At 37.0% G+C, this 25,466-nt stretch overlaps 1 protein-coding gene and 1 pseudogene across 2 annotated transcripts in view; both read right to left on the bottom strand.

Moving 5' to 3' along the window:
* Positions 1–25,466, bottom strand: part of ZFPM2 (zinc finger protein, FOG family member 2) — a 453,888-nt gene that overhangs the window by 405,471 nt on the left and 22,951 nt on the right. The window lies entirely within an intron of this gene.
* On the bottom strand, positions 4,123–7,155 carry LOC106003667 (annotated as a pseudogene).

The following is a 25,466-nucleotide window of genomic DNA, read 5'->3' as shown; positions in this document are numbered from 1 at the left end:
ATTTTGATGATCTGAGCCAACACAACAGCACACTAGACAGTTCTACTCAACTTCCCACCCCTGAAGTGACCACTCCCGTCACCTAAGATGCTCCTGGCATCTCCAGTTCTCTTATCTGTACCTATCCCTCTTTAGCTCTTTCTCTCTCTCTACTACCAGAACATAAGAAGGTCTGACTTCAGTCATTTACAGCCTCTTGACTGACCTACTAATATGGACATATTAAAATTAGATAGGAAATGTTCATCTAGCATTTATGATCTAAGTTTTTTGTCTCTCTTAATGAAATAAAAATAAAGAGTCCATCCAGCTGAAGCTAGATGAAGACCATTCCTGGAATTGTGGTTAATAAGGATTATTTGCTGACAATTGCTTCTCCCAGAATCCAGAGCTGTGGCCCAAGATCCCTCAGCATGCTTCCTTCCTCTAGAAATATTTCCTTCCTTCCCAGAACACAAGTCAAGTCCACACCTCACTGACTCTCATATTAGCCAACCCCGCTTTTCTCTCCCCCACGGTAACATTTATGGACACCAGCAATAACAACTTGGAAAAGAGAAAGAGGATGCATGCGTTCCACATTTTTCTAGATATGACACAATACAGTCATTTTGATAGTGGGAGTTTAGAGAAAAAGAACTGGGGAGTAAAAGAGTTAACATGGTCTTCCGTGTCATAATAAAATGAATAAATTTATTCAGAAATAAAATAAAGGAAGAAAACACTGTGCTTGTCCCACTTGCTTTGTACTTAAAGTCAAGCATCAATATTTCAATTTAATTTCTGAATGCCTACAGCACCCACATTAGCCTGATTAGGCTCAGAGTGGTGAAAGAATATGGACCAGGAGATTAAAATCCCAGGGCCTTATATTAATTTATACAGTTTTAATAGGAAATACTAGCAACCACAGCAATTACCTTTCATCTCCTTAAAAAAATTATCCTTATTGTATGTTTATCCAACTTCCCTACTTTATATTTAATATAAAAATATTCTCAGTATGGGGCACCTGGGTGATTCAGTCAGTGAAGCACCTGGCTCTTGATTTCGGCTGGGGTCATGATCTCAGAGTCATGAGATCGAACCCTACATCAGGCTCGGTGCTGGACATGGGGCCTGCTTAAGATTCCCTCCCTTCCTCTCCCTCTGACCACCCCATACGCCCACTCACAAATGTGCATGCTCTCTCTCCCTCTCAAATAAATAAATAAAAATTGAAAAAATACATTCTTAGTATGATATCTAACTTAACTTTCATGCAGAGATTTAATATCTCTTCATAGTCTCTTTAATAAAGAATTATTTGTGGAAACTATACAAATGGTTCTGTTGAAAGATGTGTCTCTAGTGATTCCTCAGTCAGTGTCTAGAAATCTTCGCTTCTAGACCTCTGACTACCTACCAAGAAAACTACCCTAGATTATAGGTAGGAAGTCTAAGGGAGGAAACTCTATGTTGTACAGCTTGCCTGCTGATCAAATTATGCAAAGCACCATAACATCCACACACCATTAAAAGGCAACTGACATCAATTCAGTGTTTCCCCAAGTCAGTATGTCATTCTGCATTCAAAATTAGCATGGACATTTATTTTGAGATATTATAGTATCATTTGGGTATCTAATGGGATGCTTGGATTTTAACCACTAATCAACCAGCACGACTGGATTAACTAAACGGTAAATTTATAAAGATGATGTCAGTCTTATACCTCAGCATTAACAGAGGCTGAAATTATTGCCGGGGTATTAGAAATCATCAATCATCTTGAAAAACTGAGTATTCCAAACAGCATGGTAAACTAAATGAAAGGAGCAGTTAAATCAAGTTGTCTACATTTAAAAGTGTCTACATTTTTAAGCCCGTACAGCTGAGTAAAGTGTTTGTGGCTGAGTACATCAGTCTTTCTCCTGGGAGAACCACTCTGAATGGACTAAAAGATAAATCTTTTTTTTTTTTTTTACACTTTTAAAAAGCAATATGGGAAGGGCGCACCTAGGTGGCTCAATGGGTTAAGCCTCTGCCTTCGGCTCGGGTCATGATCTCAGGGTCCTGGGATCGAGTCCCGCATTGGGCTCTCTGCTCAGAGGGGAACCTGCTTCTCCCCCTCTCTCTTTGCCTGCCTCTCTGCCTACTTGTGATCTCTCCCTGTCAAATAAATAAATAAAATCTTAAAACAAAACAAACAAACAAAAAAAAATGAGTTGACTCTGGGCCTTCTCCCCACTCTACTTGCTTAATAAACAACAACTAAAACACCTGAAGCTAACTCCTGCATGTTGGTCTTACTGGATGGATATCTGAAAACGTTTTCCCATGGCAAAGAGCATCCTTTTTAAACCCAAATTCCATTACTTACATTGGTCACTTCTACAAACTACTTCAGAGATTATGCATTATATTTGATCACTTATTTTAAATACTGAAATTGAATATCTGATAATGAAATTTACTTTATTCTTCAATTTGTTACCCTAAGAGAGGTTTACCAGCCACTGGAAGGAATTTTATCTGATTCCAGCAAACACATTCTGAGCAATTCAGGTGTGGGATTTCTAGTCCTCAAATCTAAAACTCTGTCTTTGATATTACCCTTTCAAATCAAACAAGATTTCTTACATTAGCCATGGGAAGGGCAGACTTGCAAACTGAAAAGCCAGGGATGTGCCATTCAGCTACTACTGGATCTAAAATTACTGGATATTAGCTTTATCCTGTGAGTTGAGAGCCCCATAGCTAACACTGAAAACATGCCAAATACCCCAATGCCTAATAAAATAGGAAAGGGCAGGCCAGGGCCCTCTATATCCCCACTCTTAAACTAGGTTGGGCTCATCAGAGTGAGTACAAAAGGAGTTTGAAAAGCTGAAATCGGGGTGCCTGGGTGGCTCAGTGGGTTAAAGCCTCTGCCTTCGACTCAGGTCATGATCTCAGGGTCCTGGGATTGAGCCCTGCATTGGGCTCTCTGCTCAGCAGGGAGCCTACTTCCCCCTCTCTCTTTGCTTGCCTCTCTGCCTATTGGTGATTTCTGTCTGTCAAATAAATAAATAAAATCTTAAAAAAAAAGAAAAGAAAAGCTGAAAGCAAGCTGAGATAACAGGGCCCAGGACAGAAAAGTTCAATGGGGAAATGAGGTGGAAGGAGAAGGAGCCAAAGGAAAAAAAAAAAAAAAATGGGAGTCCAATGAGAGCGGTAATGGTCAGTGCCTTCAAGGCCAAAGACCAAGGCTGTGAGACATCAGACCTTCAGAGTCAAAGCCAGCTTCTAAGAAGGCACGATACAATAAATGGATTGCAGCTGGATATTGTTGTTGCTTAAGTAAACAAAATAATTTATTTTTATAATTTGTAGAGGATTTTATAATTTTATATTTTATCTTTATATATTGATTTAATTTTTATATGTTATAATTTAAAATTTGTTGAGGATTTTATATGAGCTCTCACACTGGCGTTGGCCAATGGAACACATCATTGTTGACCCTGTAAAATCAAGTATCCATGTCTTTGGTACTCTCGCATCATGGATATATAGGTAGACTTATCAAAACATTCACACTCTCTACCTTTGATTATATTTTAGTTTGGAGGTTAAAACTTCAGGCATTTTAGTCACAGTGAAATAGGGTTTTCCAATCTCTTGAAGGGACTCTGACACTTTAGTTGGATTTAAGATCTTTACTAATTTGTACTCAAGATGAGTACATATAAAATTTCCCTGAACCTCTTTCTTTTCCCTGAACTTTTCTTCCTGATTATAATTTAAATAAAATGTCCCATAATTAATTTTCAGAATGTAAATGTCTCACTCCTACTTGCCATGAATCATTTTTTAACTGCCCTATTTCTTGACCTAGTAATTATTGCTTGTCTGAATTACTTTAGTTCTCCCCTCCCCCAATCAACCAATCCGGACAATATGCCGTAACATTATAAAAATTTACAAGTGTATCTTTTTTTTTTAAGATTTTATTTATTTATTAGACAGAGAGAGAGATCACAAGTAGGCAGAGAGACAGGCAGAGAGAGAGGAGGAAGCAGGCTCTCCATGGAGCAGAGAGCCCAATACGGGGCTCGATCCCAGGACCCTGGGATCATGACCTGAGCCGAAGGCAGAGGCTTTACCCACTGAGCCACCCAGGCGCCCCTTACAAGTGTATCTTAGAAACCAAAATTGAAAGCTATTTTTTATAACTACACTCAATTATCATTTTATGGATGCCTTTATCTAGCAACCATCTTTTCAACCCTGGAATAAGAAAGCTTCAAATGAGTCTTACATATGGGGAATAATGTTCCCATACCACACATACCATGAAGATCATCTTAGTAAAAGGTAGTTCATACATATCAGTAAATAAATATATTTTCAGTGTCCCCAACTTTTGAATAAACAGGATACAAATAAAAATCTTCATTTAGTACCAGAATTCTGGATTCAAGCTAAAACCAGCATACAATTGGTACTGATTTTTCCTACAACATACCCTTCTCTCTTTTTTTCCCCCCCAAAAAAAAAGATTATTTTAACTTAATTTTCCACAATATGCAAGTGGACAAGATAGGCTGTAAAGCACACACTGATAAATACCTATCAATTATATAAGCTAATTTTGAGAAAATTAGAGAAAGGAAAAATTGATTTTGGAAAATGGATCTTCTTCCTTCCTATACTCTCAAAGCAGAGGGCCCACACAGCTCCTTAGAATTCCCTATGTCCCTATGTCTTCACCAAAGCTATCTGGCTTTTCCACTCCTTTGCAAATGTCTTTTATTACTGCACCCTCCACCAAATATTAGCATGTGGCCTCATGGCAAGAGTAAGCACGTCAGGGTAGAAACACAGTGGCGCAGGGAGTTAGAACTGGGTTTGTATCTCAGACATGCTTTTTATTCCTCTGAGCCCAAGCTGGAGTATCACTATAAGGGCAATATGAGATAACCTGAATTAGAGCATGTATCACAATACCTATGATCGGCATCCAAAAAATGTAGTTTTCATTTCATGTAGTTTTTCCTTCATTGAAAAAAAAAAAAAAACACGAAGTTCAAAAAAGCCTTGTTATACAAATATTTTAAAATCAAATAATTTAGCCACCCTTCCACTTTAGAGCAACTATTTCAAATGATCTTTTCAAAGGCACTCTTGGTGATAGAGCCACACACAATGGATGAATTAACATGTTTTCTATATATTTGTCAAGCCAAAGAAACACACATATATATGACTCTACTAGCATCATAGATGAAATGAATAATTTAAATAACAACTTAAAATTTTATCAAAGACATAAATACATACTAAGAGATAGTTCAGTGAACATGTAATATCCAAGAAGCCTGAGTTTCAAAGTCCTTGAACATATAAATATGATTGAAGATACACTTGAATGTGTATCTTAGTAAAAGGTAGTTCCACAAATCCCTTGACAAAGCATACAAGCAAAAAAAATATCAACCAAGAGTTCCTTCTCCCATGGGAGGTGTCTCAGCACCTTCCAAAGCTCTAAACAGAGCTGCTCAATTTGGAAATATTGTCGGAAAATAAAATCAGCAGTTACACTAGAAGAAAACAAACAAAACAAAACTTTTATTTGTGACTCCAGACCTAGAGTCATTATCCTGAGCCCAGGGAACTCTATGCCAAAATTCTGGGATTCAATCAATAAAATGTATCAAATTTAAGTTTAATGGCACAAGATGCCAATATTATAAGTGGGTTAACGAAAAGAGCTACCTTCACTTTGGGACATACTCAGTCTTCCCCCACATTGATTCACTCATAGAGGAAAGCCGTTTTGAGGAAAAAGAAACAAAAACAAAAAACAAAAAAACTGTTTTAGTTACATAGTTTGCCTTCTCCACCCTCCAGGAGTCTAGCAATATGATACAACCAGGCATTTAAAGGACATCAGTAAAATTAAAATAAATGAACATAATAAACAGAATGTGACAAAAAACCTAAGCATGATAAAACGGAGTCCTTCTAGATGAAAAGAAGAGCTTGTTATCATCACAGCATCTCGGTATCACTAATAGTAATAACCCTCCAGGGCATTATAACTTCCCAGCCAGTATCAGACATAACACAAATTCAATACAATCAGTTAGATGTAAAATACAGACTTAGTAGCACCAATATAAAGATCAGTCAAGCCAGATCCAGTAGAACTATTGCTACTCCACAATATTTTACATAACCTAAGGTAGAGAAAAGATTTTGGTAGGGTAAATTCTACCTTTACCTAAATAAAAGTAAAATATGATTTTACTTCTAGATGCCCTGGAGGTTATAACTGAGTCTCAGCTCTAAGCTACACTAAACTGGCAAAGCCAAAAATTCTCCTCCTATACTCTACAACATACTGCAGGGCTTCCAGGATATTATACACACACATTCACATATGCAGAATCGATTATAGCCAAGCTTGCAGTTTCTATAAAGCATTATTATAAAAAGTTCATTTTCAGAAACAATTTATATAATTATAAGAGTTGACATAATCGCCATATGTTTTTCTTATTAACATAGTAATTGTCTTCTCTCTGTTAAACCCTGAGGCAACCCAGGCTGCCTGGGGAGGTATAGGAAAAGGAACATAGGGCAGACGACACACAGGAGAAGGACCTATGGGAGGAGGACACGGCTCCCTGTCCATGGCAAAGAGGATAAGAAAGGTCACCATCAGGCACAAGAGCCCCACGGTGTCCAAGAGGGCAAAGCCCAGAATGGTGTAGGGGAAGAGCAATTGCTCCAGAGAGGGGTTCCTGCCATAACCAATGATGAGGCTCCCAACACAGCCCAAGAACCAACCACCCCTACCATGGCAGCCTCAGCCCCAGCGCACTTGGCTGCTGGGTCCATGCCCCGTGAAATGACGCTGGTTCAGAAGCCATAGTTAGGAATCAGTGAGGTCAGGGGACGAGGGGCTGCCAAGCTGCTGAGGTTCTCCTCTGTCAGCATCTGCAGTGGGTTTAGCTCCACTGCAGACAGTGATCAACTCAACAGCTTAGAGGTTCTCCTCACCAGCAACGGGTTGGAGACAAACTTGGCGCAGGTGGACATTTTTCAGGAGATTGGGGGTGGGCTTTGGCAGCAGAGGTGCTCCCGGTGCAGAGAAGACAGAGAGCAGCTGTAATCCATATTTTTAAGATTTTTATTTATTTATTTATTTGACAGACAGAGATCACAAGTAGGCAGAGAGGCAGGCAGAGAGAGAGGGGAAGCAGGCTCCCTGCCGAGCAGAAAGCCCAATGTGGGGCTCAATCCCAGGACTCTGGGATCATGACCTGAGCTGAAGGCAGAGGTTTAACCCACTGAGACACCAAGGCACCCCTGTAATCTACATTTTTAAATGACACTAATTACTGATCTTATTTATTGATGTTGACAGAGATCAATATATGGCCAACACATTTACATAGCAAACTATGAACACTTGAAGATCTCAAGAAATGGTCGAGTCATTTTACAAGTTCTGTATTATAACTAATACAGAACTCCAAGTCGCTATCTAGCACCTCGATATGGAAAAACAGTTAATTATTTGGTATAGGGATTAGAAATCCTCTGTTCATTAGGGAAACATCAGCCTGATGGAGTAGTTCGTAGTTCAAGCAATCTGAGATTTGACTGATTCTGCGGAGAGTTTCCTGTATGAAGACAGAACACAGCCATGCGCGGAAATGAAACGCACCTAAATGCCAAGACCCAGCCAGAATAAGGTTGCTCTACAGTTGCTTTTGTTCTCTGCTGGGTGGGAAGGGCTCAAAGCTGAATAAAGCACACATTTGCTCTTAGAAGAGGCTGTGGAATTTCCACTGCTTATCATAGCGATCTAGCTCTTTTGTTTGCATTTTAATCAGCTCAGATGAATCAGTTGAGAATACACTTCAAAATACAAATGAAAATTGTGCAATAACCCATATTTTAAGAAAACTTGATTCGGTTTGTCTGCGTTTTATGACAATGGGCGAGAGATCAGAAATCATCAGAGATAGCTTGTTCAATTGCAATACAGAGGATAGGTTTATCTGATAATGATAGGAGCTGGACTCCACAGTTCCTCAGACAGAAGCTCTTAGACGTTAGCATAATATAAGGTTTACCTGGAGAGGAGGGTGTTACTCTGTATATTCCTGAGCTCCAGCCAGAGCTTCCGGGTTAGGAGGTCTGGGGTAGAGCCCACAGATTTGTTTTGCTAAGCGGCTTCCAGGTGTTGTTGATTGGTTTTGGTCCTTGAACCAACCACACTGCGAGGAACACCACTATATTCTGTCCCTCGCTCTGGGATTGGCTGCCTCTGAATTCCAGGATTCCCCACCATAATCTAGCTCTGGCTACAGCGGAGTCACATGAACAACCCGAGCAACAGTTTGCCAATATGCATTAAAAATTAATCTTGAAATACTTCAGCCATATAGTTAAGAAACCAACCCCCCTCCCACCCCGAATGCTGATTTGCTAGCTCTAGTGTTGTGACACACTAGATTATCTCCAATTATCTCCAGGGGTGATGTAAGAGTTTCACAAAATACTTTGACTCCATTTTAATTGAATGAGGCTCACATCTGGAAAATGAATGCAAAATTTGTTGGTTAAAGTGAAAGTAAAGAACAGCTGAATCCATTAACTCTGCTCTTATAACCTAAAGCTCTTTGCTTAATTTTGTTAAATTCATTGAGGATTTTGCTTTTAACTTGGACCTTGGGCCTCATTCTAACGGAGCGGTAAAATGCTGTGGTCAAGTTGCGAACTATTTATGGAAGGGTAATTACAAATACGCAAAGGCTCTGATGAACCCAGTAACAGGCAGAGGCATGGTGGCACCGCCGCTCCATGGGTAAAGAGACAGATGACTTACACGTCCTTCCTTTCACTCACATCTTAGCTCCAAAATGAGTTATTGAGAACTAAAATGATAGTCCGAAAAAACTGATGATTTATCTCTTCAAGCGAATGGTAATTATCTTTTAAAAGAATATTTTTTTCCCAAGTGGCAGAAAATCGCTCTAGAAACAAACATGAAACATATTCCCCAAGTCTTTGGTGATGGGGGGGAGCTTATTCTAAATGTATGAGAAAATATTATTCCATACTTTCCCCAAAACATGTATGCAGCTACTTAGGAAGTTCTAATATACAGTCTGCTTTTTAAAAGTCAAACGAGACACGATATAAATGCCTATCACCTGCTTACCACCATGCTATGAGATTTAGGGTTTATGAAAAAGCAAAAGGGGCATAAGGACACTTTTCTTCTGTTATTAAAACACACGTTCATCATAGGGAGACAAAGCTAATCTATTAGGAAAAATTTAAAATATAAAATATAAAAATATATATAAAATATAAAATATAAAAAATGCCAAGGGGTGCCTGAGTAGCTCAGTAGGTTAAAGCCTCTGCCTTCAACTCAGATCATGATCCTGGTGTCCTGGGATTGAGCCCTGCATTGGGCTCTCTGCTCAGCAGGGAGTCTGCTTCCTCCTCTCTCTCTGCCTGCCCCTCTGCCTAATTGTGATCTTTGTCTGTCAAATAAATAAATAAAATCTTTTTTTAAAAAATTGCCAAAATGTCTGACACCATTTTTGCAAAAGAAATATAGAACAGTAAAGACTGAGGATAAGAAGAATAATGGGAAGCTTCTTGGAACAAGTGAGACTTCCACCGGACCTTTTCAATGTGGAAGATTTAGATGATGAAGAGGGAAAGGCAGGGAATTACACGAGCAAAGGTCAGGAGCAGGGACTGGAAGTGAATGGACATTGTGGGATGGAGTATAGGAAGACAAAGTTTCCTTATGGCCTAGAAAGTATAAGAAATAACTTGAAAAAGGAAAAGTAATGGGAAGTCCTAAAACCAAGTCCAAACCAGATTCCAGAAGAATCTGGACTTAATGAAGTAGGTAATAGGGAGCCATAGCAGATTTTAAACCATGATGACAAGATGTCAGTTGTTTCTGGAACGTCAACCGGATAGACTCGAGGGAGGAAGGATTACAAGCAGGGTGAAGGAATAAAGAGGAAAAACAGATGCCAATTCAAGATTAATTTTTAGAAAATACAGGCAAGAAATAAAAATGTATTTAGATATAGAAATAAAAGCTAGAAACATTATAGTACTCAAACATGGGGTGTGGGGAAGGGGTGAGCCACAAGAACTACAAAAGCAAAAAAACCCCCAAACCAATAAATTAAATATAGGCAAGAAAAAAAAATCTATCTTTTTTTGATCTCTTGAAGTAGGACATTATTTCTGATTATTTCTGTATTTATAAAAAAAATCTAATTGTTTTATATGTATAGTTTGTGAGAAGGTCAGTATTCACAAATCCTAGCTTTACAAGTACAGCCCTGAAGGAGATGGAAAGGAACACAATTGCTTGTGGCTACTTAGATCACAGATCCTTTTGATCTTACAGGAAGGAAGGAACGGAGGGAGGGAGAGAGGGAGGAAGAAATAAAAGGAAAAGAATAGAAAGGAAAGGAAAGGAGAATTCACAAAATGTGCGTACTGCATCAAATTGAGCTCTGTCTAAACTTCCTTGTCTACCAGCTATTAAATGAATATCTAATGAGAACCAATCATGTACTAGCCATGCATTAGGTACAGCGGACGGGGTACAGGTACCTAAACTAAGCCCGGTTAATAACTCCTCCAAGCACCACAAATACATAAGAATCAGTTCCATCCTTCCGAAAGCAGTCAGAAACTTGAAAATCAAGCACCAAAGGGAAATCACTGCACTCTCCTGAACAATAAGAAAACTGCTGATCGTTTACTAAAGGAAGTCTGAATTACAGGATGACAAAAAAAAAAAAAAAAAGAAAGAAAGAAAGAAAAAGAAAAAAAAGGTGGGATTCTCCTGAAAGTGGAAAGTTTAACTACTGTTTGCCACAATTCCCTTTCATAAAAACTTCTATGTAAAGAGTTTATAGTATAGCTTTCAGAGTTCAAAAAGATGTAATCAAACCAGGTGTTGATTACCAAAGAGAGAAGAGGGAAGGAGGAAGACAGGGCATGCTTAATCTTTTCTTCCAGTGTTATCCTTTCAATAAAAGAAGCATATATTTTCACCAGTTCATTACAAAACCTGATGACATTTACATGTTCAAACACATACTCCATTTATATGAATGCATTGTGATTATTATAATTAAGCTCCTACCTGAAATTTATAATATATGCTGAAATAAATTGCATTTCTTTATTTTGCAGTCTCCTAAACTATATTGGTCAAAGTGCCTTTGGGCATATTCCCTACATATACAAATGTAAATTGCAAAAGCAAATAAATGAGCGGGCATGTGAACAACCTGTCTTGTCATTTGTAGTTATCCCTCAAACAGAGGGAAATAAGAAAATAAAAGTAAACAAAAATAGGTAACTCCAATAGGATCTTTAAATTTTAGGTACTCACCGATCAGAAGACTGAAAATCAAGCTTGTTTGACAAAAGGCATAGTGAATGGAATGATTACTATAAAAATTTTATGTAGACTGCTCTATTGTGACTCAACTTTTTTTTCAAATTAGGGAAATCTTTTAAAGTCTAAAAAATAAAGCTATTATCAACATGAACAGATTAATTACCCAAAAATAGAAAAGTTTAAAAAAAAACCCACTATAATATTGGACTAAAGAATCCTTGCCTGAAGAGTTTTTCATACAATTCCTTAGCATAGTCCAAGGTGAGAATTATTATGACAATTCATGATCTAGTCAGCTCTCATCACCTTAAAAAAAAAAAATAGTATGTTCAATAGTAAGTTTTAAAATCAAAGCTCCAAACGTCTTTGGCAATATATTTTATTTTGCCAAATAAAAACAGCAGTGATGCTAAAAAACCACGTTAAAAACCAGTGAGTAAAGTTTTAAATGGCTTTTGAATGAAATCTCCCTGCTTTTCAATGAGTAAAAACTCAAGTTAAAATAGTCAGTGTCAAATTTTATATTATTAAAATTACAATAAAAAATGTGTTCATCTGAATCGAGAGACACGTTAAGACATCTGCAGTAAAAGGGGTTTTTTAGGTATCATCCTACTACGTATAATGTTCAAAATTGACAGCTGCATGGCTTCTCATTTTAATGTATGTGGTTTTGTAGTACAATTAAATGCATCAGACGGAACATAATTAAGGAATGGAACAGTAGTATCTGTTCTATCCTCTTAGAACATACAGATGCTAAATGATCATACCTCACCAGTACATGCCTACTGCAACTCCTGTTTCACTTTCCAAATGCTCAGGATTTAAAACAGAGCAGACTGCACTTTTGATAACATCTGCTACAACAAATAACAAAAAAAGAGTGTGAAGTCTGATGAATGTTTAAACAGAACATTTTTTATGGATCAGCTAAATCTTTTCTGCTTTTTAATTAAAAGTAAAGAAAATGGAACTTAATTATCCTGTAAAGATTAGCTTGTGGGCATCTTCCTGTAAATTACTTCTAATTGAAAGCAAATTGTCAAGTGACATTCAAAGTACTGTCCTTTAAAACACAGCTGTTCTACTGCTGATTTCAGTGCATTGCAGTGTTTTCTTGTTACAGTATGGCATATTTGAATATTTTAACAATTTCACTGGTTTTGTATAGATTTCCATTTAACATATCTTAATCACATTTCTTCGTGTAAAAAAGTTAGCATGGTAAGTGGTTTGCCGCATCTCGAACCAGCCTATCATGAGAGCCCTCCCCTGAGGTTTACTTTTTTAGATTTGTTTGCTGAAAGTACAGCTACATCTGGACAACAATGGGCCAGGAAGTGGGTGATTATACTCATTAGACTACTGTCACAGCCCAGATCTGTAGGATACCTGTATAATTAAGTCACACTTTATTGATGCTTTAAAAGACATTAAAAATTCAAGTGAAATTCATACTAGAAACTGAAAAATGAACAGTTTTAAAAATTTAGTCCTTGGTAAAAACTTCAATTTAAGAAAAAAAATTTTTAAAGAAACACATAAAGGGCAATATGAAGACAGCTAACCTAGGAATTCTTTTTTTTTTTAATTTTTAATTTTTTATAAACATATATTTTTATCCCCAGGGGTACAGGTCTGTGAATTACCAGGTTCACACACTTCACAGCACTCACCAAAGCACATACCCTCCCCAATGTCCATAATCCCACCCCCTTCTCCCAACCTCCCTCCCCCCAGCAACCCTCAGTTTGGTTTGTGAGATTAAGAGTCACTTATGGTTTGTCTCCCTCCCAATTCCATCTTGTTTCATTGATAACCTAGGAATTCTTAATGTAAGACTTTAATATGAAGACGGGTAAGATGCAAAGGAGGAACACAAACACATTAGCCCACTAACACTACGTTTCTACTTCTGCCCACTTCCGTAAGTATCCTTCCCCTGATTCCTTTGATTGGTTACTACTGCTTAGCACCATACTCAGCACTAGAGACATAACAAAATCGACAGAATTCCAGCTGTAAGGAACCCTCTACTCCAGAAGAGGAAGAAAGAAAATGAATCCCAGAAAATTTCTGGTGTCGGGGATCCGCTCAGGATTCTGGGTATAGATTGCTTAGAACAACTCAACAAACAGAAGTCCTCACCTGTATGGAGTACTAATTTCAAAGAAAAATAAAGCAGCGAAGGGTGACAACCACTGACAAAGGGAGGAGTCATGTCCTCTATGGGGTGGTCAGGAAGGACCTCTCTACTACCGTGCCTCCTGAACAGGGAGCCCCGATGGATTTCCGTACCATCATTATGCACACTGTGAGAGGAGTCCCTTCCGAAGAGTTAGGGAAGAAGTCTGATACTCCAAAAACACAGCTTGTGAAAGGCCAAAGTTAGGAAGATAAATGATTTTTCATCATTTTAAGTTTGAAGACTTACATGTTTCCTTAGCTAGTAACATGGTTCAAACCATGAACCCAATGAATGCCTACTTCATATCCCCAGGTAGTAAATTATGTTCCCAAGCTGTATATTTAGCTCAAACAGTATGCAATACATGTAATTTACTTTTATATTATGATACACAAATGATTTTCTCCACAGCAAAATAATCTGCATGAATTGCCCTTAACTCTAACCTACTGGTAGAGATAAGTAAGTAGGGATGTAGGTAGGTAGTAGATAGGTCTGTAGGCAGGCAGAGAGATAGTTAAGTCTAAATGTTAACAGTCCAAGATTTTTTTTCAATAAGCAAAAAAGCATTCTCTAACAGTACAGGACAAGTCTTTTTTTTTTTTTTTTTAAGATTTTATTTATTTTTTGACACAGAGAGATCCAAGTAGGCAGAGGGAGAGGGGGGAAGCAGGCTCCCTGGGGAGCAGACAGCCCACCCCCGGGGCTCGATCTCACAACCCTGAGACCATGAACTGAACCAAAGGCAGAAGCCTAACCCACTGAGCCACCCAGGTGCCCCATAACAGTGCAGGACTAAGTCTTAAGCACAATCTGAGCTCGTTTTCATACCAGTATTTGTGGTGACTGTCTAAGAAAAGAGAACAACAAAGCAAATTCTGACCTGTACTCTCATCTGCTCAAGCACACCAATATATCTAGAAAATGAAAGGGAAAAGAAAGAGAAAAGAAAGACAGTGAAATGAAAACTTCGGATGTTTTTTAAAGTCACTTCAAAAGAACTGGTAGACAAAGAAAAAAAAAAAAAGAGTAATGCCTGAACTTGTTTACAAATTAAAGTCATGTTCTTCCTTAGTGTTGAAATGATGTGGGCTCATGTATTGCCAATATCGTAAATCCCACTAATTATCTTTAACAGAATTCACTGAAGGGGTTTTAAAAAAACCTATGTCCTAATAATTATATAAATTATAATTGAGGTGTAGAAAATACACACTGTAAAGTACATGAATTCAAACTATGAAATTAAATTAAAATACACAATTTAAAGCAATATAAGAAGCAAGCGTATTTTAGTTAGGTGTGTTAAACTAAGCTTCCACTATGGTCACAAAATTAAAATGTCATTTTATGAAACAACATCAAAAACATCTAGCGATGTACAAAATAAGCACAACACTATCCATTGTGCACCCAATATTTGGTCCCAAACTTGAGATGCATAAAATTTATAAGAATTAAGCACCAGTTGGCTATAATTAAGTCTAGCCTTAAAAACAAAAACAAACACAAAAACAAAACAAAATCTAATTTAGCAGACTTTTTCACTTGAAGCATGCATAAGGACCACCTGAAGGGCTTTTTAAAACCCAGATTCCTGGGCCCCTCCCTCAAGGTTATGGACCAGTAAACCTAGAGTAGAATTTAGGAATCTGCATTTCTAGTAGGCTTTCAGAGGAATGCTAAGGATGCTGGATTCTAAAGAAATGGCAATCATTTTGGATAACTAATTTCTCCATTAATTAAATACTATACAGTTTTGCTTTTATATAAAATTGAATCATTTTATCCAAAGGGGGAAATGGTGACCTATCTTTTCACACGGAGAATTCTGAATATAAATTTTAAAGGAGACAAATATTTGGTTTGAGGAATAAATAAATATTTCTCTCCCAGTAAATACTCCAGATTTCACTTATTTATACTTTTAATCAGCAATATTATTGGGAGCCACACTTAATCATTAAATACATAAAGAGAGTGAACACAATTTCAGGGTAACCCAGATTCCAATGAAAGGAGTCTGAGTCAGATCTTTAAATACAAAACTGATGCCAGTTAAATTTGATGTAAATTTGAAATAAAAAATTTGAAATAAAATAAAATACAGTGATTCTTATACCAGGGAAATAGTAGTTCAATTCTGTATCCTCCAAAAGTCCCCAATAAATAAATAGTATGCTAAAATATATATTAAGGTAAAAACCCATTCATTTTTTCAGTGCCTAGAAGAAATTAGAATTTGTTTAATTTTTCTTTGTTCCTCCCTACCTTGAGAAAGCCATCCTTTTCTTCTTGCTACCAAAAGCCTTCCATTTCCTTTAACTTTCAGTTCAAGGTTCAATCAATACAAAGCTTTCCTATCTAAAATCTATACTAGTCTATTTATCTGATTATTCCTCTCCGAATATTTTCATTGCTCAAGTATTTCATGAACTTTAGAGTGGAACCTTCTATCTCTTTTTTGTACAAGAGTGTTCAGAATAAATGGTCAATGAGGAGTAGACTGCCATGTTTCTGTTCATTTTCAACATACACCCTCAACCGAGGAAATCACTATTACACACCTGAACTGCTTTAACAGACTCCCGGAAGGGCTGCCTGCCTTCAGCCTTTGTAATTATTGTTCAATGAAACCAAACTGTTGGATTGTTTGATCCCTGTTGAAAAACTGAACACTAATATTCCAGAATCAAAGAATTCTAGAATTTCCAAGAACACAGGAACTCTAGAAGTCTAATGCCAAAGCTGCAATTGTTTTCTTTATCCTTTCCTTCTGCACCCTAACTTCCTACAATGCAGACAGCCTCTAATCCACCAATCTTACTGATTGAAATCTATTCTCCAAGAAAAACCTAGAAGCAAATGACTATATGCATTAATCTAGTCATTGCAGTAACAGTTATAAAACCTGGATACTAGCCAAATGCCTTAAAATAGAAGGTTTAGATAAATCAGCTGAGAGGCTACAGAGCAGAAATGCAAAATGCAAATCATTAAGACCATGTAAAAATATGGAAAATACTTCTTATAAGCACAATATAATTATATCTATGACTGTATATATAAATATAAAATATAGAAAATGGAAAAACCAATGTATTGTGATAGGTATTTTTGGTTTCTATTGTTTTTATAAAACACTGGGGTCAGTACACACCATATGGACTTCTACATCTTCTATATCTCCATCTCTGGAGTTATGCAATATATGTAATGAGCTTCACCATTTAGAATGATGAGGCAGAGCTTCTAGAAGGTCTTAAATTACCATAAGTTTCATTATGTTCACTTTACATGGGGCATAAACTCCACTGAGAATTTCAGTAAAGGTTGTAATAAAACAGAATTTCTGGATAACCATCAGTTAAGTTTAATTAATCAAAATACCTAATGGTTCATTCCAGGTTTTACTTTGTATTGTGTACCAGGATAACTAAGAGCAGATGGGTTTTGTTGTCACATTCTTTGTTACAAGGTTTGTATACAATTACAGACCGTATTACTCAGGCCTTCAGAAATGAATGGGAATTGAGCAGCTGAAGTCCAGGTCATTCCTTTGAAAAGGAATGTCTTCCAGCTATTTTTCTTTCTGGTTATATTGAATTTTTATATGGATCTACCTACAGATAAATAAAAGCCAGAATAGCTCCATGACTGACTTATTCTCATTTCAAAATTCTGGCATTAAAAAAAAAAAAAATCCAGTACTTAATCAGTTAACATTAATGGGCTCAAAGATTTTGCATGTCTACTAAATAATAGTACAACCTTAGAGTGGCACAATTTAAACCCAGACTCCTTGGGCTCATTTATCATCTTTTTCTGTAACCCTATAATAGTTCTTTTGGAACAGAGGAAGAAGATAAATGGATCCCTAAGAAACAAATATTTACAAACCTTTTGAAAATGCATTTTAAGTAGGAAAGGAAATATTCCATTATCTACGCTGATCATATGAGAATTCACCACACAGGATCAAGTAGAGTGTGCTGTTCAACCTCATAATCGTTTGCAAATAAAATCAACCAATTCCAGATTTCAAACTTATAAATGAAATTCCAAATCCCCGTCATCTTTTTACATAATTACAAAGGGCATTCTGATTGCCTATTCTGAAATGGATTATCTACTATATGGAACATCTACCAGTACCTTTATTGGCTTACTGTTGGGCAAACCCCATCACCTGACCCTTGAAAAGAAGCGAACAGGAGTTAAAATGCAAAAAACATCAATGGTAAATTCCAGTCCCCAGTTTCACATGATCACAGCACACATTAACCATTAATATCCTTTTTGTTTTGTTTTATCTTAACTGGAATAAGAAACACTTCTTCTAGAAAAACAAGAAATTACTTGGAAAACTGAATAATACACACAATAGTCTCAATTTTTCATTTCACTTTGCTTGTACAGAAAAAGCCATAAGGAAACACATCAGCGTTTTGGTCGCAGCTATGGCCATGATGAAAATCTGATGTGTGTCATTTAATCAGACACCACGGAAAGAACAGAGAACCCTTAATTCCTGGAAAAGCAATTCAAATCACAAGATGGTAAATTATAATTCTTGGCTTCTTATACAAACGCCTTCATTTAAAAAGACTATATAATCACGTAAAGCATGGATTATTCAGTATTAAATATGTATATGTATATATGTTCATAAAATGCTATGTTCTGTTGTTACTGTTTTCTTGGTCCTTACTGTATGAGTTTTCATCTATCCACACAGACTATGATGAGACCTGTGAGAGTCCTGAAAACCTAACAAAATGCATAAGGAGAGAAAGAACTCCTGGGTAGGATTTACTCTCATCCATTGATCCTGTCCCAACACTTCATATGTTTCACACGCACGCATGCGCGCGCAGACAGACACACACACACACACACACACACACACCTCAATGTTCTCAAGACTGGGGTAAGGGCATTTTAGAAATGTAGCTTAAGAATACAGAATTGAGATAATTTACCAGGATTGCCTGTGACTTCAACATAACCCTTAGTGTGTTATTTTTTTCTCTATCAATTTTTTCTTTGTTGTTATTTTTAATATGGTAAACATGTCCAACGGCTGTAATATGTTTCCCCAATCCAAACGTGAATGATAAAGACAAGCTACTAATTTGAAATTTAAACACTTGAATAAGCCGGAAGGGGGATAAAGCTGAAACTGTAAGAGAACACAACGGATTGGAAATTGCTCAGACTAACTGCAACAGGGCAGAGGCCCCAGACAGATGGCACACCACTGAAAGAAGTGAAAGTAGGTCAGAGGCCACCTTTGGGGTCCCGTCACTGCGGGTTGGCTACAGCATTCCTCTTCCCCCTACCGACTAGCAACTACTAAATGTTACAACATTACTCATCCTGTTGGAAATAAAATCTGTTGGAGACAGGAGAGATTGCTCTGAACTGAGACCTTCACACATCTCCCATTAAATAAGCTTCTTTTTCCCAGTAAGTTTTATGGATGTACCTTACTAACTTTTTATAAAAAACAGTAATGTGTTAAGTTTGTGAGACTATGCCAACTCTAAGCTAAATCTCACAAGCTTTGAGAAAACAGGTTTTTATGGATATCAATGATTGACTAGAAGTCTTTTTTTTTTTTAAACAGACCTTTTTTTTTTGAAGATCTTTTTTTATTTGACAGACAGAGATCACAATTAGGCAGAGAAACGGAGAGAGGAGGAAGCAGACTCCCTGCTGAGCAGAGAGAGCCCGATGTGGGGTTGGATCACAGGACCCTGGGATCATGACCTGAGCCGAAGGTAGAGGCTTTAACCCACTGAGCCACCCAGGCGCCCCCAGTGACTAGAAGTTTTATGTTTAATACAGACTTCAGATTCATGATCAGTAAATTGAAATTTTCATGTTAAAAGAACCATCAGGGGCATCTGGGTAGCACAGTTGGTTCAGTGTCTCACTCTGGGTTTCAGTTCAGGTCGTGATCTCGGGGTCACAAGATCGAGCCCCGCAACAGGCTCTGTGCTGAGCACTGAGTCTGCCTGAGAGTCTCTCTCCCTGTCCTTCTGCCCCTCCCACCTCTGTCTCTCTTTCTCAAATAAATAAATTAATTAAAAAAAAAATAATCACACTTAGATTGAATACGTTCTTGAAAGGGTACATAAAAGGCTTTCAATAAGTTTTTCTATCTGATGCCTAAAAGTTCCTGAAGGGATTTTATATTACCTAAAATTGTCTGAAGTTTTCAAAAACATACTTTCTTGGGGCACCTGGGTGGCTCAGTGGGTTAAAGCCTCTGCCTTTGGCTCAGGTCATGATCCCAGAGTCCTGGGATGGAGCCCCGCTTTGGGCTCTCTGCTCAGCAGGGAGCCTGCTTCCCTTCCTCTCTCTCTGCCTACTTGGGATCCCTGTCTGTCAAATAAATAAATAAAATCTTTAAAAAAAATACTTTCTCAAAGAAGTAAACAAAAGACCCAGATTAATCCGCATAGCTCTTTGTTTAAAGCTGTAGGGCATGCCTCTCCTAATAGTTCATTCTGTGTTATATACAGAGTTGCTTCTGGTTTCCTTAGACAGTAAGCCAGGAGTGGCCAGGAACCATGCTCCGAAACGGACTAATCTCTACCAGGTGGTTATGTGCCAGATCTAGTAATAGGCATTTTCACCTACACAGTCACATCTTTCTCTAAACCACTTTTGCTTTTTTTTTCCTGATTTTATAACAGAATGTCTCCTGGATATGTCTGTGCACATATTTTTAGAACAGCTCTACTGATGTAAAGTCAACATACAAAAAATGACACATATTTAATGTATGTAATTTGATGAGTTTTGACATACAAAACTATGGAAACCATCACTATAATCAAGATGACAGATCTATAAATCACCTCCAGAAGTTTTGTTATGTTGCATTCATTGGATCTTTCCATTTTGCAGTAAAATCCTTTTCACTGTTAAAATGGGGTTATGAAAAGAGTCCCCCCAACCTGGTTCAAGCACTGGATTTGTCGATTACAGTCACCCTAAACCTAAGCAATGTCTCTAAAATGTGGTTAATTTTACTTGTCCTATATAAAATAGAATAAGGCAGAAAAATAATGTAAACAGTTAAATTGAACGTGTACAAAATGCCCAACAAGCACTATGTGTTATGCCTATCACATAGGAGGACTCTCAAAAGTTTTCTTCCCTTCTCCAGAAGTAATATGTAAGACACACTTATATTTATCATAACTTCATATCACTGACTCCCAAGGATATACTGAATGAAGGTTAAAAATGCTTTTGCATTCTCCCTCCTGTTAAGTTTAACTCCATATGTAACACCTAAAGCAAGCATGCCAGGAACTAAGTCTATCCACTTATCTATTAGAACATCTATACCATGACAATATTTAAGGTCTGTTTTTTTTTTCTTTCTTGTTTTTTAAGCTCAAGAGAAATCACTTAAATATTTACCAATTTAGGGTATATTGTAATTAAACACTAAAATCAGAAGACATAGACTATTTAGAAATAGTCATAAGCATAATAAAATAGATTTTTAAACAGAAATGAGAAAAGAATAGTACATTCTAGAAAATAATGAAATCCCATCTGAGAGTTTGAAATAAGTCTATGTGCTTACATACAGAGTTCATTCTGGAATTATTAATAATGTTATAACAGAAAATTTGCATTTTCAATCTCTCTATTAAACCAATCTCCACAATGGGGACACACAAAGAGAATGAAATTTGATCTGATTTTTTTTAAAAGATTTATTTATGTATTTATTTGTTTATTTGACAGAGAGAGAGATCACCAGCAGGCAGAGAGAGAGAGGAGGAAGCAGGCTCCCTGCCAAACAGAGAGCCCTATGTGGGGCTCGATCCCAGGACCCTGAGATCACGACCTGAGCCGAAGACAGAGGCTTAACACCCTGAGCTACCCAGGCACCCCTGATTTTTTTTTTTTATACCACTAAACCACAGTTTAGTCAAGTTGGATGGCACTATTTCCCATTGAGCCAATAGGCTTGGTAGAAGATATGGAAAGATCACCTGCTAGCTAGCCAAGTGCTTGGAAGAGCTTCCATACCCTTCAGGAAATATGAGCTTCCCTTGATAGAAGAAATGATGCTACTTAAATGGGAATTCAGTCACAGCACATCTGACTATGTCATCTTTGAACTCATAGAACTTTTTTGAAAAGAAGGACCCCCAAAAGCTGCAGATATCAGAACAGAAGATAGAAACAAGAATAAAATTGAACTTTGGCAAAAAAAAAAAAAAGAAAGAAAGAAAGAAAGAAAGAAAGAAAGAAAGAAAGAAAAGAAAAAGAAAAAAATAGTAATAATAAAAAAAAAATGTAGAGCACTGAGATATTTGTAAAAAGATACCAAAGAAGCTCCAGGTTGCTTGAAAGCATAATGTTTGGTAACCTATTATTATCAATTAAGATAGAGGAAAACTTCTTTCTTGGAGACCCTTAGAATTTGTCAGCTGCCCTCACTTGATTGATGTCAAAGTGATTTTATCTCTAAAGTATAAAAAATGTCTTGGTATCTTCATACATACCTTAGTTTCCTAAGCAATGAGATGCACACCATGACATAACCTTCTGCCTTTGCCATAGGTATAATATATTCATATATTAGATTGCAATACAATAATGTAATTTTTCTTAGATTGGAGGGATTATGGTCACTGTTGGTCTTTGTTTAAATTATTTCTTATTCAATAATAAAAATGTCTATGCATGTATGGCTGTAGAGAAGCATATTTTATTCCTTCAAATAGATAGTTGAACCCGTAATAAAATCATCAAATTCCTCTACTACCTAATTTGAGCGTAATTTGATATAAAGGACAACAGCATATGCACCTTTCTATTTGTGGCACTTAGAATTACACCACATATAAAAGGGGTAAAGAGAAACAGATCTAGGAACTGGAAGATCTGAAGATTATACAGTTGGAAGGGTTCCCTCTGTAAAAGAACACAAAATTGCAAATAAAAAGTATATATGAAAGCAAATATTTATGTAGAAAGAAAAATCAGTAAACTACAAATATTAAAAATATGACAATTATTTTTCCAGCTCAATTTCCCCTTACCATGATCCCAGTTATGCCTGAGACAGTTTTGAAGTATGACAGAGGGAAAGTTAAGAAGAAATGATATAGCAGTCTTACTCAGTTAGAGTTAGGGTTAATTTTGAAATTTTTATAAAAACACTAGATCACCTGAACACACTGCTTGAGCACTTCCCAAAGTCATAAAAAGGGCCCCAGTCAGCCAGGGGCTCTGACATCTTGAGCTTGTCTAGACTCTGTAAGAGTTGTCTATTATAATATAACAATGAGAATGAGGACTTTCATTGATAGATACCAATGAAATGATTTTAGAATTGAACCGAGAGACTCAAAACACTCAAAGGCCTGTCTAAAATGTGGAATCACCCAAGAATCTACTCCTGTTTTGCCTCTGAACTCCTCAATCCCCATCACCCTTTACCTTTCAAATATCTATTAAATAATAAAATACAGAAAATGATTATCCAGGCAAAACTTTGCTTGCTTTCTTCCAGAGACAAGCAGCTCTCTACCTTACAGTGAAGGCCATTCCATTTTGAACATTTCTAAGTGCTCTACTGATGCTGAACCCAAATCTGCCCTTGGTACATAGAATGCAGACCCAGAATGCCCTTGAGAATGATTTTTTCTGAGCTACAAAGAAGGCTAATTCCTGTTCCACATGAGTTCCTCAATTATCTGGCTATAGCTCTCAAATGAAACCTGTATTTCTCTTTTCCTGTTAAATATCTCCAATTCCTCCAGCTGTTGCCTGGTTGCTAACACCTTCCAGACATAGTTGAAATTTAAGAGGGGCACGGACATTGAATATAACATCCTAAATTGGCCAGTATTTAATACTTTTTAATACCTTGTTAAATACTGAACACTATAGAATCAATCCAAACTCCCAGCAAAGACTCCCAATTAACTGAAATACCTCTGAAGTTTTGATTTTGGTAGCATATACAGTTCCCTCCTCTTGTCCTGTATCTCTACAGCTGACTTTTTTTAACCAAAATTCAGGATGTTATTAAATGTCACCAACAGTTTTAGAACATCATTCCAGCCTACATAGTTTTGAAAGTTGATGCTTCCATTAAGAGACATAGTGAAACCCATTTAAAAAAGAATAATTCAAAGTTTGGGGCATATATTAAGTCTGTCCCTCTCTATCTTCAAGCACTTGAGTCTGTCTCCAGGAAAATCAGTGATATATTTTTATTGGTTCATGTACCAGACCCAGCAGTTTAGGCAAGAGAGGCATTGGTAGAGATTTTAAGAAACCCAGAGATATATTACTCCACACTTACAGTTTTCATATCCCAAAAAATAAATAATAGTTTATAACAATGAGACTGAATTGGTTGTTTCTCTTTCAAATATAATCAACACAATTGCAACTGATAAAGAGAAAGCAAGTTCTTTCGGCAGGGGGGGAGGTTGCCTAAGGGATTTTTTGTTTTGAGTTTGACATAAATATAAGATAAAACAGAAGAACTTATGGGGGCTTAAGTGGGTAGGAGAAGAATCAATGAAACAAGATGGGATTGGGAGGGAGACAAACCATAAATGACTCTTAATCTCACAAAACAAACTGAGGGTTGCTGGGGGGAGGGGGTTTGGGAGAAGGGGGTGGGATTATGGACATTGGGGAGGGTATGTGCTTTGGTGAGTGCTGTGAAGTGTGTAAACCTGGTGATTCACAGACCTGTACCCCTGGGGATAAAAACATGTTTATAAAAAATAAAAAATTTTAAAAAAAATAGAAGAACTTATATTCCTCTGTAAGGACTTTTTCAGCCTTTCTCCTGTGGGTATCTTATTCATTTTATTTAAAGCAGACAGTCTAGTCCAGATGAAAATATTAATGCACCATTATTAGTAAGAAACTAAATATCTCAAACATTTCTCTTGAATTCGGCTTTGTGTCTTTTTCTTTTTTCAAATTACCTATCTGTACTCAGCTTGTGCTTCCTTCTAGACAGATTGTTCCAGAGTTCTCCTGGAGCAACTGTGCTTCCTAATTCTTGGGTAATTTCTAAGAGAATATGATAACACCTGCTCCCACCTCTTAACCCCTTTAGGCTGACTGACTGAATGATTCAACATAGATCATCAACCTCATTTTCTCAAAGGAGAGTTTGATACTATAATAAATATATGTGGTGGAAAGTTTAACATATCAGTTAAAATAAAACAGATTTCTTTACAATCTGCATATCCATGAAAACAGACAATAAGGTATCATTAAATGTGGAGATGTCTTCAAAGAGTACTGTCAACTCATCTATTCCTACCCAAGAAGACATTTATTTGTAATCTTCAGAAGCATAAAGCTCTTTATGTATCCATAGTTTGGGTGTTTTCCCCCATGTTTTCTCTGAGCACAGGAGTACATTTACTGATGCTGGCAAATGCCTGAACCATTTCATTAAGCCATCTCCAGCTGAACAATCCCAGTAAAGAAATTCTTCCCCCAAATGCCTAATGAATCTTTCCCCGGGAGAGCAAAAGTGTAATGTTTCAAAATGTTTCCAATGCCTCATGGTCCCAAGGAGCTCCTAAAGAGCTCTACGGGTTTCTGCGGTCACACACGTCCACTTGCATTAAGCAGTGATGCATGTTATGCAAAACAGAATTAAATTGAAATTAAAGTAGAACTAACATGACTTCAAACCTAAAAAATTCACAGCTGGTACTCCAACAGTAATGATAATGGTCAATAACAAAATTTCCAAGGATTATCACTTAATCTAAATAGTCACAAATATCCATTCAGGGGGAAAAATATATATATATA

The sequence above is a fragment of the Mustela putorius genome, unplaced genomic scaffold (genome assembly GCF_011764305.1).
Source record: "Mustela putorius furo isolate JIRA1106 unplaced genomic scaffold, ASM1176430v1.1 tig00000228_pilon_pilon_pilon, whole genome shotgun sequence".
NCBI lineage: Eukaryota > Metazoa > Chordata > Mammalia > Carnivora > Mustelidae > Mustela > Mustela putorius.
This window is presented reverse-complemented; position numbering and strand designations above follow the sequence as displayed.